The 12,668-nt window shown below is 36.0% G+C and overlaps 1 long non-coding RNA gene across 1 annotated transcript; it reads right to left on the reverse strand.

The window, feature by feature from the left end:
• Window positions 1-3,614: 3,614 nt before the first annotated feature.
• Window positions 3,615-5,294, reverse strand: LOC129870853 (uncharacterized). The gene is made up of 2 exons (XR_008762140.1): window positions 5,059-5,294; window positions 3,615-4,179 (listed from the first exon to the last, which is right to left on the reverse strand). It is a non-coding gene; the product is annotated as an uncharacterized LOC129870853 (long non-coding RNA).
• Between the last annotated feature and the right edge of the window lie 7,374 nt (window positions 5,295-12,668).

Genomic DNA, 12,668 nt, shown 5'->3' on the forward strand with positions numbered 1-12,668 from the left:
ATTCCAACTATAGTTTTCTCCGAGGCATTGTATTGAATAGCTGTTGAAAACAAATTATTAATAGACAATCAATAGTATAAACTAACTTGAATTTGAGTCTTACCATGTTGAGCTTGATCTCAATGTCTTGAATTCAAAGTGTTTAAGAATGGAATATCTTTTTAGTGCACTGGTAAGGACATATTTATTTTTATAAACTTGATCTTTCTCAAAAAAAGATTGATTGTGGTTAATAATGATGCCTGGTTGTATTTCTTCTTGCTCATCAACTTCCTCACATGATCCAAAACCAATTAACTCTAACGCATCACCGATACCACTAAATGCATTAGAAAAGTATGAATTGTGTGTAATCCTCATGTCTTCTGAAGTGTCTGAACATAATAGTGGAATTAAGGTGGAATCACTCTCCAAGTTGACCGATTCAGTGGTTGTGACACATGAAGGGTATTTTGACATATCTCTATGTTCCTTTTTGTTTCAATATACACTTTTACTCCCATATCGTTATGAATTTGAATTGGAGGAGACCTTTCATCAATCTTATATCTAATTTCAACTTTACTTGTTGATGTATCTATTGACAACTGAGCAACAATCACAGAAACGAGGCTAGCAAATGTTGAATCGGTATTTATCAACACACCATCTGCCAAGTAATTAATATACTTGTTGCTAGAATCCCATCGGCCATTGAAGTAAAGTAGCACAGCCAGATTAGCCATGTTTTTCTCCTGCATATTTTTTTGAAGATGCCAATGAAAATGCTGATTTGAAAATTAAACCAGTGTTTTATTTGGCTATGTTGTTGTCGTTGTTACTTTGACCAAGAAAGTAGTATATTCTCGACAAATAAATAAGAAAAATAGAAATATAAACACAAGCAAAGATCACAAAGATTCCAAATAAAGGGCAATATAGTAGGACAAACTTATTATCAGGCTCACAACTGAAGTCACTCAACTTAATCAGCATCAGGCATCATGTGAATTCTCAAGTTTTTCCAATAAAGCACAAATATATGACTGTCTCTGTGTATTGTATATAGTATCATATTTATTATAAGCATAAAAGATTTTTCTGAAGTGCAAGAATTGAACCTTCAGCTTTTTTATATACTTGTATATAAATCCATCAACCAAAAACTTAACTGATTATATAGCTAATCAAATAACAACTGGAAAAATATGTCACAGCAAAGAAAATAAGTACTTAGAGGATGGATAGAAAAAAGAGAAAGATCATATACATGATCAGTCCACGGATTGGCTAGTGCATTCCCTAGCAAAGTGGCCTCCCTCTCCACAGTATATTAATTAAACTTGAACAACAAATGTATTACACACACATTAAACTTGAATTAGAAGAGAATTAGATACGAATGAAACATGTATCTAATGAAACCAACCTTCAGTGATCTTTAGGCCACAAAAATAAATTAAAGTTGAACAACAAAGTAATTACACACATATTAAACTTGAATTAAAAGAGAATTAGAGATGAATGAAACTTGTAGCTAATGAAACCAGCCTTCTCTGTAAGCCACAAAAATGAATTAAACTTGAATTAGAAGAGTATTAGACACGAATGAAACATGTAGCTACCAAAACCAACCTTCAGTGATCTGTAGACCACAAAAATGAATTAAACTTGAACAACAAACGTATTACATACACATTAAACTTGAATTAGAAGAGAATTAGACATGAATGAAATTTGTATCTAATGAAACCAACCTTTAGTGATTTGTAGGCCACAAAAAATGAATTAAACTTGAACAAAAACTGTATTACACACACATTAAACAAGTAAACAAGTAATTGTGATAAACGTAGAAACAAAAATAAACTTTCATATTGAATCACAATTGAATACAAATCATGTATCGCTAATGAATTAGGTATGCAATTTAATTCAAACCTTCAAGCAATTAAACATTCAACCATTCAAACCTTTAAGTAGTCACAGATCTCTACTCAGAAATCACAATTCTTCAACTGATTCAAATCTGTATTCACCTAAATTTTGCCATTCTTCTGTAATAACATACACATTAATCACTATATAACATGAAACGTTCATTCACACATACAAATAAACTGTAAACATAAGAGATCAAAGTTAAATAGATGAACATACGGCGAATCTGAGAAGATGACAGGATTTGCCGACAGAAAAATCACCGATTAACAACAGTTTGAACAAGTAATCGCTGCAATCAAAAAACGAAAATCAGTAATAAAAATGAAAAATTATGGAGAAAATTTCACATGAATATTGTTGAATATCGTACTATTTGTTGTTCATGTTTGCTTCTTCCTCTTTTTGTCTATGGAGAACAAAAAGTTTTCTTTTGAGAAGTGAGATTCCACTGAATACACATCACTTAATTCCAAAATTGGAGTACAAATGTTGTAAAAAGTTGTAGTTGAGAATCTATGAAGCTAAATATTGCTCTAATTTTGGAGAAAATTATGGGTGAGAAGATTGGAGAGAATATTGGTGTAGCAAATTTGGAGAAAAACAGGGAAAGAGAAAATAGCAGGTGAGAGTTAATTTAATTCAAACAATTTGCTATATATGGTTAAAATAATTATGTTGCTGTATATAGTAAATATTTTTTGAATACTGTACATTTAGGTGATTTACCCTTCTTTTAAAGAAAAGATCAATTTTGGACCTAAAGGTGGATGTCAAGGTCATTTTAGGCCCAATAGATGAATAATGACATTTTTGTATCTTTTTCTATAGTTCAAGGGCATTTTAAGCTCTTTTCCATTTTTTTATTTTCTTAAAGATATCTCATTTTCTTTCATAAACCAACAAGATTCTAAATACTTCATATTAAATAGACTTTTAAGTTTTGCTGCTTAGTTTAGATTCATCTAGATTTAGTTGCATAACTTAAAAAATATTTTTTCATTTCATCTTTGTTTTTTTCTTCTATTTTTTTTATAATCTGCTAATCTCAAAATTTTCTAATATGATAGGTGTAAACCGAAATATCGAATTGAAATAAATCAAACCAAATTTTAAAAAATCAAATCGAACCGAATTAATTTCAATTTGGTTTAGATTTTTATTTTTACTAAACCGAACACCAAAAAATCAAACCGAACTTCTCAAACTTAACCAAACCGACCGAATGCCCACCTCTAGAGAAAAATATAAATTAAGAGCGGAGGGTTATATGGGATGAGTATAATTTTATTGTATTTTTTTTAAAAAATAATAACATTTTATAGGAAGGAATGTGGGAGGGGTGAAGTATGAATTTTTTAAAGATATTTTATTAAAAATATTTAATAAATTTTAAAAAATAAAAGGATAGGGATTGTGGGGGAGAGGGGAAGAGGTGGTGGAGTGCGTGAACAAATTAAAATATTTTAAATTTTATTTTATTTTTAAATAATTTCTTTTTTTTTTGGGATAGAATTAGTCTTTAACTTTTAACTAATATTAAAAGTTTATTTAATTTTTGTCAAGGTGGATATTTTATCCATATGGAATACTATGTGCCAAAGTTCTTTTACAGCTTATTTGGATGGTGATTTTTCATGGTATGTTATAGTATGGTTTCAGATATTAAAATAGTAGAAACAAGAATATAGGAGTAATTGTATGAAAAAACTCATTTTTAACCAAAGCAAAGCATATAAACCCTCATCTTGTGGCTACAACCCTAGAATAGGGGGATTTAGCCACTCATAGTCTTGAATACAATCAAAGAACCAATTAATGGAATAAAGAAATTAGTTTCAAATGAAATGAAAGAGATGAAGAAAAATAACCCTAGAGAAGTTCTTCCTTTGCTCTTCTTCGTCAAAACCTTGAAAGAAAAACTTAATGTTTAATAAAAGGTACAAGTATACTCGAAAAATGCGAAGATCAATTAGCTGCATTGAAGTCCGCGATGCGGACATGTTTCTGCACTGTGGAATTTCTCATTTTTCTTCTTTGGCGATTTTCCTTCTATCGCGGACCTGGCGCGGACCTTTCTTTCTAGCCACATAATTAATTCCAAATTGAGCATCAATCCCTGAAGCAAAGTGCGCGACGTGGAGATGCTCCCGTACAACATATTTTCTTCACTTTCTTTCCCAACTTCCTCTTCAAGCTTCACTTTCTTCATGATGTCATTTTTAAGGTCCATTTCTCTTCGTTGAGCCCTGAAAGTGTCTAATCATGTTGGTTAGCTACAATAACACACTAATACTCTAAAAATGATCTAAGCTTTAAGAATTCGTTCTCAAAATATAAACATGGGTTATATTGTCTATTGGCCGCATAAATGCACCCAAGATCACCACCCCAAACTTATAGTTTTTGTTCGTCCTCGAACAAACTCCCAATCGTATGCATACAATTCTGACAAAATGCATCCAAGGCTGTTCTACCAAACTACAATAATTGCACAGATAGTTTACTTCACACAAGCATGTTTAACGTTGTTCACGCGATTGACTACACTACAAGAAAACTTCTCAATAGCGAAGGGAAAATTGGTCCCTAAAAGTGTGAATCTGGTTTCTAAAGGGCAATAGCGACCAACATATCAGGTCTTTATAGCCTCCTTCGCTATTCACATTCAGGGACGAGTTTTGTGAACGGGTCGCTAACACATATTTGCGACCATTGTAAAACTGGTCCTTAAAAGTATTGTAAGGACCATATTTTCTGGTGCCTAATAGTAGTTTTGGGGGACTGAAATTTGGTCGTTAAACACATACCTAGACCAGTCAAAAGCTGGTCGTTAAAACACTTTTTGAGACCACTTTAAAACTGGTCTGTATATTCATTCCATGACGAGTTTAAAGTTGGTCTGTAAATCATTCTCTGACCAGTTGAAAGCTGGTCCGTAAATCATGACAACCATACCAGATTTTGTACTTCTAAAACGAATTTTAAGAAGTAACAATATAGACCCTACATGATTCAGGGTCATGGGAGATGAAGAATCTATAAGAGCCTAGTCATATAGTATTCAATCATCCAAGATTTTTTTTTTTTTTGATTTTACTAGAAAAGGACCAGATGAATCAGAAGGAAGAAACTTACTTCTTGATGTAGATATCAGTGGTGTATGAAAAGTTTTGCTGTTGTCTTTAAGCTTTAATCTCTATATGGATTTAGGGATTTCATCGTATTGCTATAGAGAGAGACATATTTTAGGGATTTTAGTGTTGTTTTAGAGAGAGAGAGCAAAAAAAATCTAAGGCTTTAGCAAAATGGATTTGGGTATTTTAGCTAGTTTATTGCTAGAGAGAGAAAAGTTTTTAGTGTTTTACTTTTTGTTCCCGTCCCTGCTATATTATGACTCCGACTCGCTGATAATTTTTATTTTAGGACAAGTCTTTGTGTATTTAGAATATAAAATAGTAAATTAGGGACCAGTTAATATTATCATTCCTTTAAGTATATTTTATGGACCATATTTATAACTTTGTCACTAAATATTGGTCCTTAATAAGCCATTTTCTTGTAGTGCTAGCCCCAAAATAACCTAACCTCATGTGTTGACTCTGTAATGCAGCAAACTCATATAATTTTTAAGCCAAAACTCATGCATAATTACCACTCCTCCACTAAATATGTGCCCTCACCAAGAAAGAATTTCCCATATACGCTCACAGTTACATTCAATGCCAATCAACAATGGGTATTTAGTAGAATTCGCTCACTCTCTCAAACAAAATCACAAGTTACTCATGATAAACCATAGGCTTGCCCTTAGCAAAAGTAGTCTTTTTCTGGTGATCTGGTTATAGCCTGGATACCCATCCAAGAACCAATAGTATTCTTGTCCCGCCAACCTATTTAACAACTGATCAATGAATGACACTGGTAGTGGTCTTTTCTTATGGCCTCATTCAACTTTCTATAGTCCATGCATATGCGCCATCCAGTGACTGTTTTGATGGGGATTAACTCATTTTTTTTCTTTCGTTACCATAGTCACCCCCCTTTCTTTGGCACACACTGGACTGGGCTTACCTACTTACTGTTTGAGATAGGGTATATAATACCTGTGTCTAGCCACTTGATTATCTCTTTTTTCACTACCTCTTTCATGAAAGGATTTAGTCTACGTTGTGGTTGTGCACTTGCCTTACGCCCCTCTTCCATGAAGATTCTATGCATGCACAAAGCTGGGCTAATACCATGTAGATCAGCCATCTGTCATCCGATTGCCTTTTTGTGCCTTTTTAGCACCTTTAGAGTTTCTGTGACCTGCACTTCAGATAAAGACGAAGAAAGAATTACAGGTAAAGTATCATTGGAACCAAGAAAAACATACCTGAGATGGGTTGGAAATGGTTTCAACTCCAAGTTAGGAGCTTCTTCTAAAGATGGTTTGGGTGAAGGACCCAATACTATGTCTAGTGGTTCCACATTCTTCCTCCACATATTCACGTTTGGGATGTCTAGCACGCTGGCTAGCTCCTTCGTTTCCATGTCACCTTCAATATCTTGACCCACTAATGCTCTCTCTAAGGGGTATTTCGCCAATACACACTGAGCCGCCACTTCCTCATCAATGACAGTTATAGCAGACAACTCCTCATAAACTGTGGGCAATTTCAATGCTTGATAAACATCAAATACCTTGACTTTTTCATGTGCCCTCATTGTTAATCTACCTGCAGCTACATCTATTAGTGCTCCTCCTGTCGCTAGGAATGGGTGTCCCAAGATGAAAGGGACCTCAGGGTCAGGCTCAAAATCTAAAACAATAAAATCTACAAAGAAAATAAGGGATCCCACTTGGACTAACACATCCTCTATGATACCATCTGGCCTTGCCACAGAATGATCTTGCAATTGTAATAAAATGGTAGTCGGTTTATGTTATCCCAGGCCTAATTTCTTGGCATCAAGTTTATACTAGCACCCAAATTACAGAGACCTCTTGCATTGCTGCACTTACCAACTGTTACCTGTACTGGGAAACTCCCTGGATCTTTCTGCTTAGCTGGGAGCTTTACCTTATTCAGAATTCTTGAACTACACTTTTTAGTGAGTGCTACTGTCTCATACTCTGCCAACTTGGTCTTGTTGGCCACTATGTCTTTGACATACTTAGTATATTTTAGAATACCCGACAAAACATCAATTAAAGGTAAGTTTATTTGTACCTGTTTTAACATATCTATGAACTTCTCAAAACTCTCCTCCTCCTCCTTCTTTTTGAACTTTTGTGTGAATGGAGAGGGTGGTTTTGCCTTTGGTTTTTGATCCACCCTGGGTAAACTAGGCTCACCAGATTCAACAGTCGTCTCTTTACGTTTACTCTCATTAACTATGCTTTGTGGAGCCAACTCAGCTAATGGGCATCCACTTCGGGTACTCACTGCATTTATCTGCTTGGGATTTGTGTAAGTGTTACTAGTAAACCACCTTGCTGGAGAGAGTTCTTAGTACTGGCTAACTATCCAACCTGCTTCTCTAAATTCTAAGTTGTGATCTGGTATTAGCGAACATCAGCGGCTAACTTAGCTTGGTCAGCTATGAGTTTCTTAAGCATTTCTTCCATACTTATATTCCCAGAACTTCTTATTTGTTGGCTATTCTGGCCTTATTGATTGTAGTGCCGTCATCATCCCTGTTGTCTATATTGAGCTTGTCCTTGGTGCTGATTTTGTTGGTTTCCACCCCAAGAGAAGTTTGGGTGGATACTCTAACTAGGGTTATAAGTGTTGCCATAGTTTTGGCCTCCACCCTTTTATGCATTACCTACGAAATTGACTGCTTCTGGATGTGCTCCATAATATTTTGACATATGCTCACTGCTATCACACACCTCATACCACGTTGTATGCTGTTGTACTGCATTTACTGGAGTCTGTTGCTGCTCCAATGCCAAGTTGTTAAAGTGTGTAGATTTCATATTTTGCATCGCTGCAATCTGAACTGTTAAGGATGTCACATCATCAACTTCAAGCATACCTGCCTGTTTTTGGACTACAGGTCTAGAGCTCCCCCCATTCCACTCAGGATTTCCCTGAGATATGCGGTTTAGCAGTGCAAAGAACTCATCATAAGTCTTCTCCAGAGCATGTCCACCTACAGCAGAATAAAGAAGAATTTTGGTGTTGGGTTTCCAATCCTTCAATGAAGTTATGGACCAACACCTCATTAGCTTAATGATGGTGAGGACAACTAAAGATTTAAACTTGTCCCAGGCTTGGTACAAATTCTCTCTAGCCTTCGGTTTAAAATTCAGGATTTCACTCCTTAGCTTAGATGTCTTCCCTGACGGGAAGAATCTAATCAGAAACTTGCCAGCTAAATTATTCCAAGTAGTGATTGAGTTTGGTGGCTCCGTCTTCAACCACCTTCTTGATTCCATAGCAGAGAAAATGGAAACAAGGTTAGTCTTACATAGTCATGTGACACTCCAATTGGTGTAAAGGTGTCACTGAGCTCCAAGAAATTCTGCAAGTGAACTTGTGGATCCTCATGTGGCAATCTAGTGAACTGGCCATTAGTGTGCAAGAGTTGCACCATATTCTGCTTTAGTTCGAATCTACCTCCAGCAGGCGGTTTCTGGATGTTGTTGGTAACATTTGCTTGCCACATCCCTAACAATTCTCGCTGCCAAATTTGCAGGGACCTCTATGGGCACTTTTTGATTATTCTCCAAATTGACTTGTGGTACCGGATATTGAGCAGTCGCTCTCCTCCTTTGTTGATGTAAGAATCTCTCGGGCTCAGCTAACGGTTCTACAATTTCTCCACTCATTTCCAGTGTGCTTGTTTTAAGAATACCTGCAAAAAATCACAGCTAAGATCAAGTTGTTAACACTAACATAAATAACTAAGAAACTTTGAAAGTAAACAATTACCAAATTTAAAGTCTCCGGCAACGGTGCTAAAAACTTGTTGCTATCAAAGCACACGCAAGTGCACGTGGTCTCATAAGGAGTATAGTGGCTCTTTTGTGAGCTGGATTATCGAACCCAAAGGACTTTAATTAGGCGTTTGCTTGCTTCTCAATGAGCTAGATTATTCGTGTGTGTTGCAGAGAGTTGATTTTAATTATATCTAATTCTAACCTATTAAAAACACAAACAAAAAATGATTCAAAATTTTTTAACCAGGTTTAATCAATTTACGAATGAATTCCGGGGTTTTAGCATTTATAGACTTCAAGCCTAATATTCTTTACTTTGGCATCCAATTGGTCTTTCAATTACTGATTTACAGGGTTGGATTTACAATCATGGTCTCTCGACCAGTAATTGTCTACCTTTGTTGACAACCTAACTACATCGTTGAGCATGAATAAGCATGAACCAATAAAGATGCCTTAATCCTATCATCTTGTCTAGTAACCGAACATGGTATATAGGTATGTGTCATGGGCATCCTATACACAAATTATCCTAGGCAATTCTAGAACAAACATGTTCCCTATATTCTAGTGTTCTATCTCATTTCTGTCTCTCGAGTTCCAGGTAGACAACGAATTATTCTAATAGTGATCAGACATTAAAATAGTAGAAACAAGAATATAAGAGTAATTGTATGAAAAATCCCATTTTTAACCAAAGCAAATCATATTAAACCCTCATCTTGTGGCTACAACTCTAGAATAGGGAGATTTATCCACTCATAATCTTGAATACAATCAAAGAAACAATTAATGGTATAAAGAAATGAAAGAGAAGAAGAAAAATAACCTTAGAGAAGTTCTTCCTTCACTCTTCTTCGTCAAAACCTTGAAATAAAAACTGGATGTTTAATAAAATGTATAAGTATACTACTTATAGCCTCGAAAAATGTGAAGATCAATTAGCTGCACTGAAGTCCACGATGTGGACATGTTGCTGCAATGTGGAATTTCTCAGTTTTTTCCCTTCGATGATTTTCCTTCTATCATCAGCAAGGTTTGTGACGCGGACCTTTCTGTCTAGCCACATAATTAATTCCAAATTAAGCATCAATCCCTGAAGCAAAGTGTGCGACGCAGAGATGCTCCAGTACAACATATTTTCTTCACCATCTTTCCCCACTTCCTCTTCAAGCTTCACTTTCATCATGATGTCCTTTTTAAGGTCCATTTCTCTTCGTTAGCCCTGAAAGTGTCTAATCATGTTGGTTAGCTACAATAACACACAAATACTCTCAAAATGATCTAGCTATAAGAATTTGTTCTCAAACTTGATTATAAACATGTGTTATACTGGCTATTGGGCACATAAATGGACCCAAGATCACTAGGAATTTAAAATGATCAACTACCAAAATACCCCCAAATCCACACAATTCAACATAAATTACTTAGTCATGCTCAGTCTAAAGAGAGGGAAGTCGTAGCCTACCTATAGGCCGATTGTGCGTGCTTCAAATCACTTCACCGGAGCTTTTCCCTTCTACATGGCCTCAAAACGCTACCATGCTATCAAAAATAGAATCACAACGTTAATACGGTCATTTCGACACTAAATTTACCAAAATCGGAGACAGACTATTTTAGAGTCAAAAACGGGAATGTGGGACCCGCTCCGATAATTCCGAAATTGGCTCCGTGAAAAAGTCCAATTTATCTCTCCAAACTTGTTTTCCACAATGAAAAACAATTCGGGGCATGGAACAGCGGGAACAAGAACATGCAAGAAAATCACAATTTTAGCTTTAACAAAACAATAATGGCAGCAGCTATTTGACTGAATTTACCTCTACCAAAGCCTCCCCGACACTTTCCAACGCCACAAAGATTCCAGACAGCCCAAGGTGCGAATCTCCCAAAATGGACTTAAACTGAGAGAGATATTGCACTTTGAACTTTGAAATTGTGAGTTGATCGCGTCTGGTCTTAAATTAAAACACCAGACGAACTTGTGCATCGCGATCGCGAAGACAAGTGTCGCGATCGTGACCACCCATGAAAATGACCATCGTGATCGCGGAGGTCAGGCCTCGCGATCGCGATGCCTAAATGTGGTCAACCTAGTCAACTCTCCTTCGCGATCATGGCCAATGGCCACGTGATCGTGAAGACCAGGTTTCGAGATTGCGAAGGCTATATCACGATTATGATAAATAGTGTCCACCTACACTAGAAAATGCTGCAACAGCTGGTTTTGTCCAAGTCCAAAACCTCCAATGGGATGCTCGGGATTCGTGCGTGCAAATGAGATATTTTACCCCACCAAATTCGACGTTCTGATACGAGGCCATTTTGACAAATAGTGGGTCCCACATCTAGGTGCTATTTTTAGCCAATTCCATAATGGGCATCGAAATTGCACTGGAAGCCTCAGGAAGCGCACGAAGGGTCATTCTAGACCAAACTTGACATTCCGAAACTAATTGCGTTGACAAAATTTTCATTCGAGCTCGTTTTTCAAGAATGTTGACCAAACTCAAACTTAGGCTAAAATTCAAAGGCTAAAATGTCTAATGGTCCAAACTTGTACCAAAAGCCTCGGTACTGGCACTTGACGTTTTGATCGAAATCAACTTTTTAAGTTTCAAAAGCTCCAAAACAGAGAAGCAGACATAAAATCCAAAAGAACGATCAGACAACCGAGTAGTCAGTGCCAGCAAGTCATAAATTACTTAGGATCGCTATAGGAACACTCTAAACGACGAAATGAATGCATTAACTCGAAAATGACCTAGAGGGCCATTGCACAACTAAACCTTTAAACCTATCAAAACACAACATTTTAAGCCCTTTTCTCCTCCGTTCAGTGCGTGTGTAATAAATTTCGATTACACATGGAATTTCACGTCATTTTTAATGCCACGTAAGAAATTAAGTGTTAAAAAAATAAAAAATAAAAGGGATCAATTTTGTAATTTCTGAAATCAAATAGCCATCTTCTTCATATTTTGCCCCAAATGGAGCACCAAATTCATGTCCAATAAATTAAATAAATTCCGATTTAACTTGTAAATTCAACTACAAGTTCACCAACACAAACTCAATGAACCCCAATCAAATTTTTTGATTAATGTTACAAATTCATAAGACCCATTTGTTATTTTTCAAGTTTATCAATGAAGTTTTAAAACTTTCAATACTCACAATCACCCTTCACATTATCCCCATATCCTCTTTGAAACCAACTAACAAAATAATGATCTCAATCTTTTAAACCTAAAAAACAAAAATTTCAGAAGGGTGGGGGTGGGGGCAGAACGAAGGGATTAGGGGTGACTGATTTGTATCAACAAATAAGAATAAGAATGGAATGGAGAAGAAGAGAAGGAGGATAAGAGTGGATATGGTGGGTAAATTCGATGATTAAGAAAAGAAAGGGCTGGAGAAAGAAGAGAGTTGGGGGCTGGGGTGAGGGGCGAGGAGAGAGGGCTGGTGTAGAAGAAGAAAGTTGTGGGTGGGCGGGGGAGAGTTGAAGAAGATATTTTTTTTTAAAGAAGTTTTGTTAAATTGATTTTTTTAAAGTAAAAGATTGTTCTAACTCACTTTAAAATGCGTGTAATCATGCATATTTCCAACTCAGCAGTATTAATGTCATATAAGCTCGGTCATTGGTCAGAGACGTTTAAAATATTGTGTTCTGATGAGTTAAAGGTTTAGTTTGTAAAGTGATTAATAAGAGGGTTCAACTAACAAACGGAGCCAAATACAGGGGTCTCCCAAGTCATTCCGCCTAAAATAAATGTAAATTGAGTTACATTTATAGGTAAAGATGGGA

The sequence above is a fragment of the Solanum dulcamara genome, chromosome 10 (genome assembly GCF_947179165.1).
Source record: "Solanum dulcamara chromosome 10, daSolDulc1.2, whole genome shotgun sequence".
Lineage (NCBI taxonomy): Eukaryota > Viridiplantae > Streptophyta > Magnoliopsida > Solanales > Solanaceae > Solanum > Solanum dulcamara.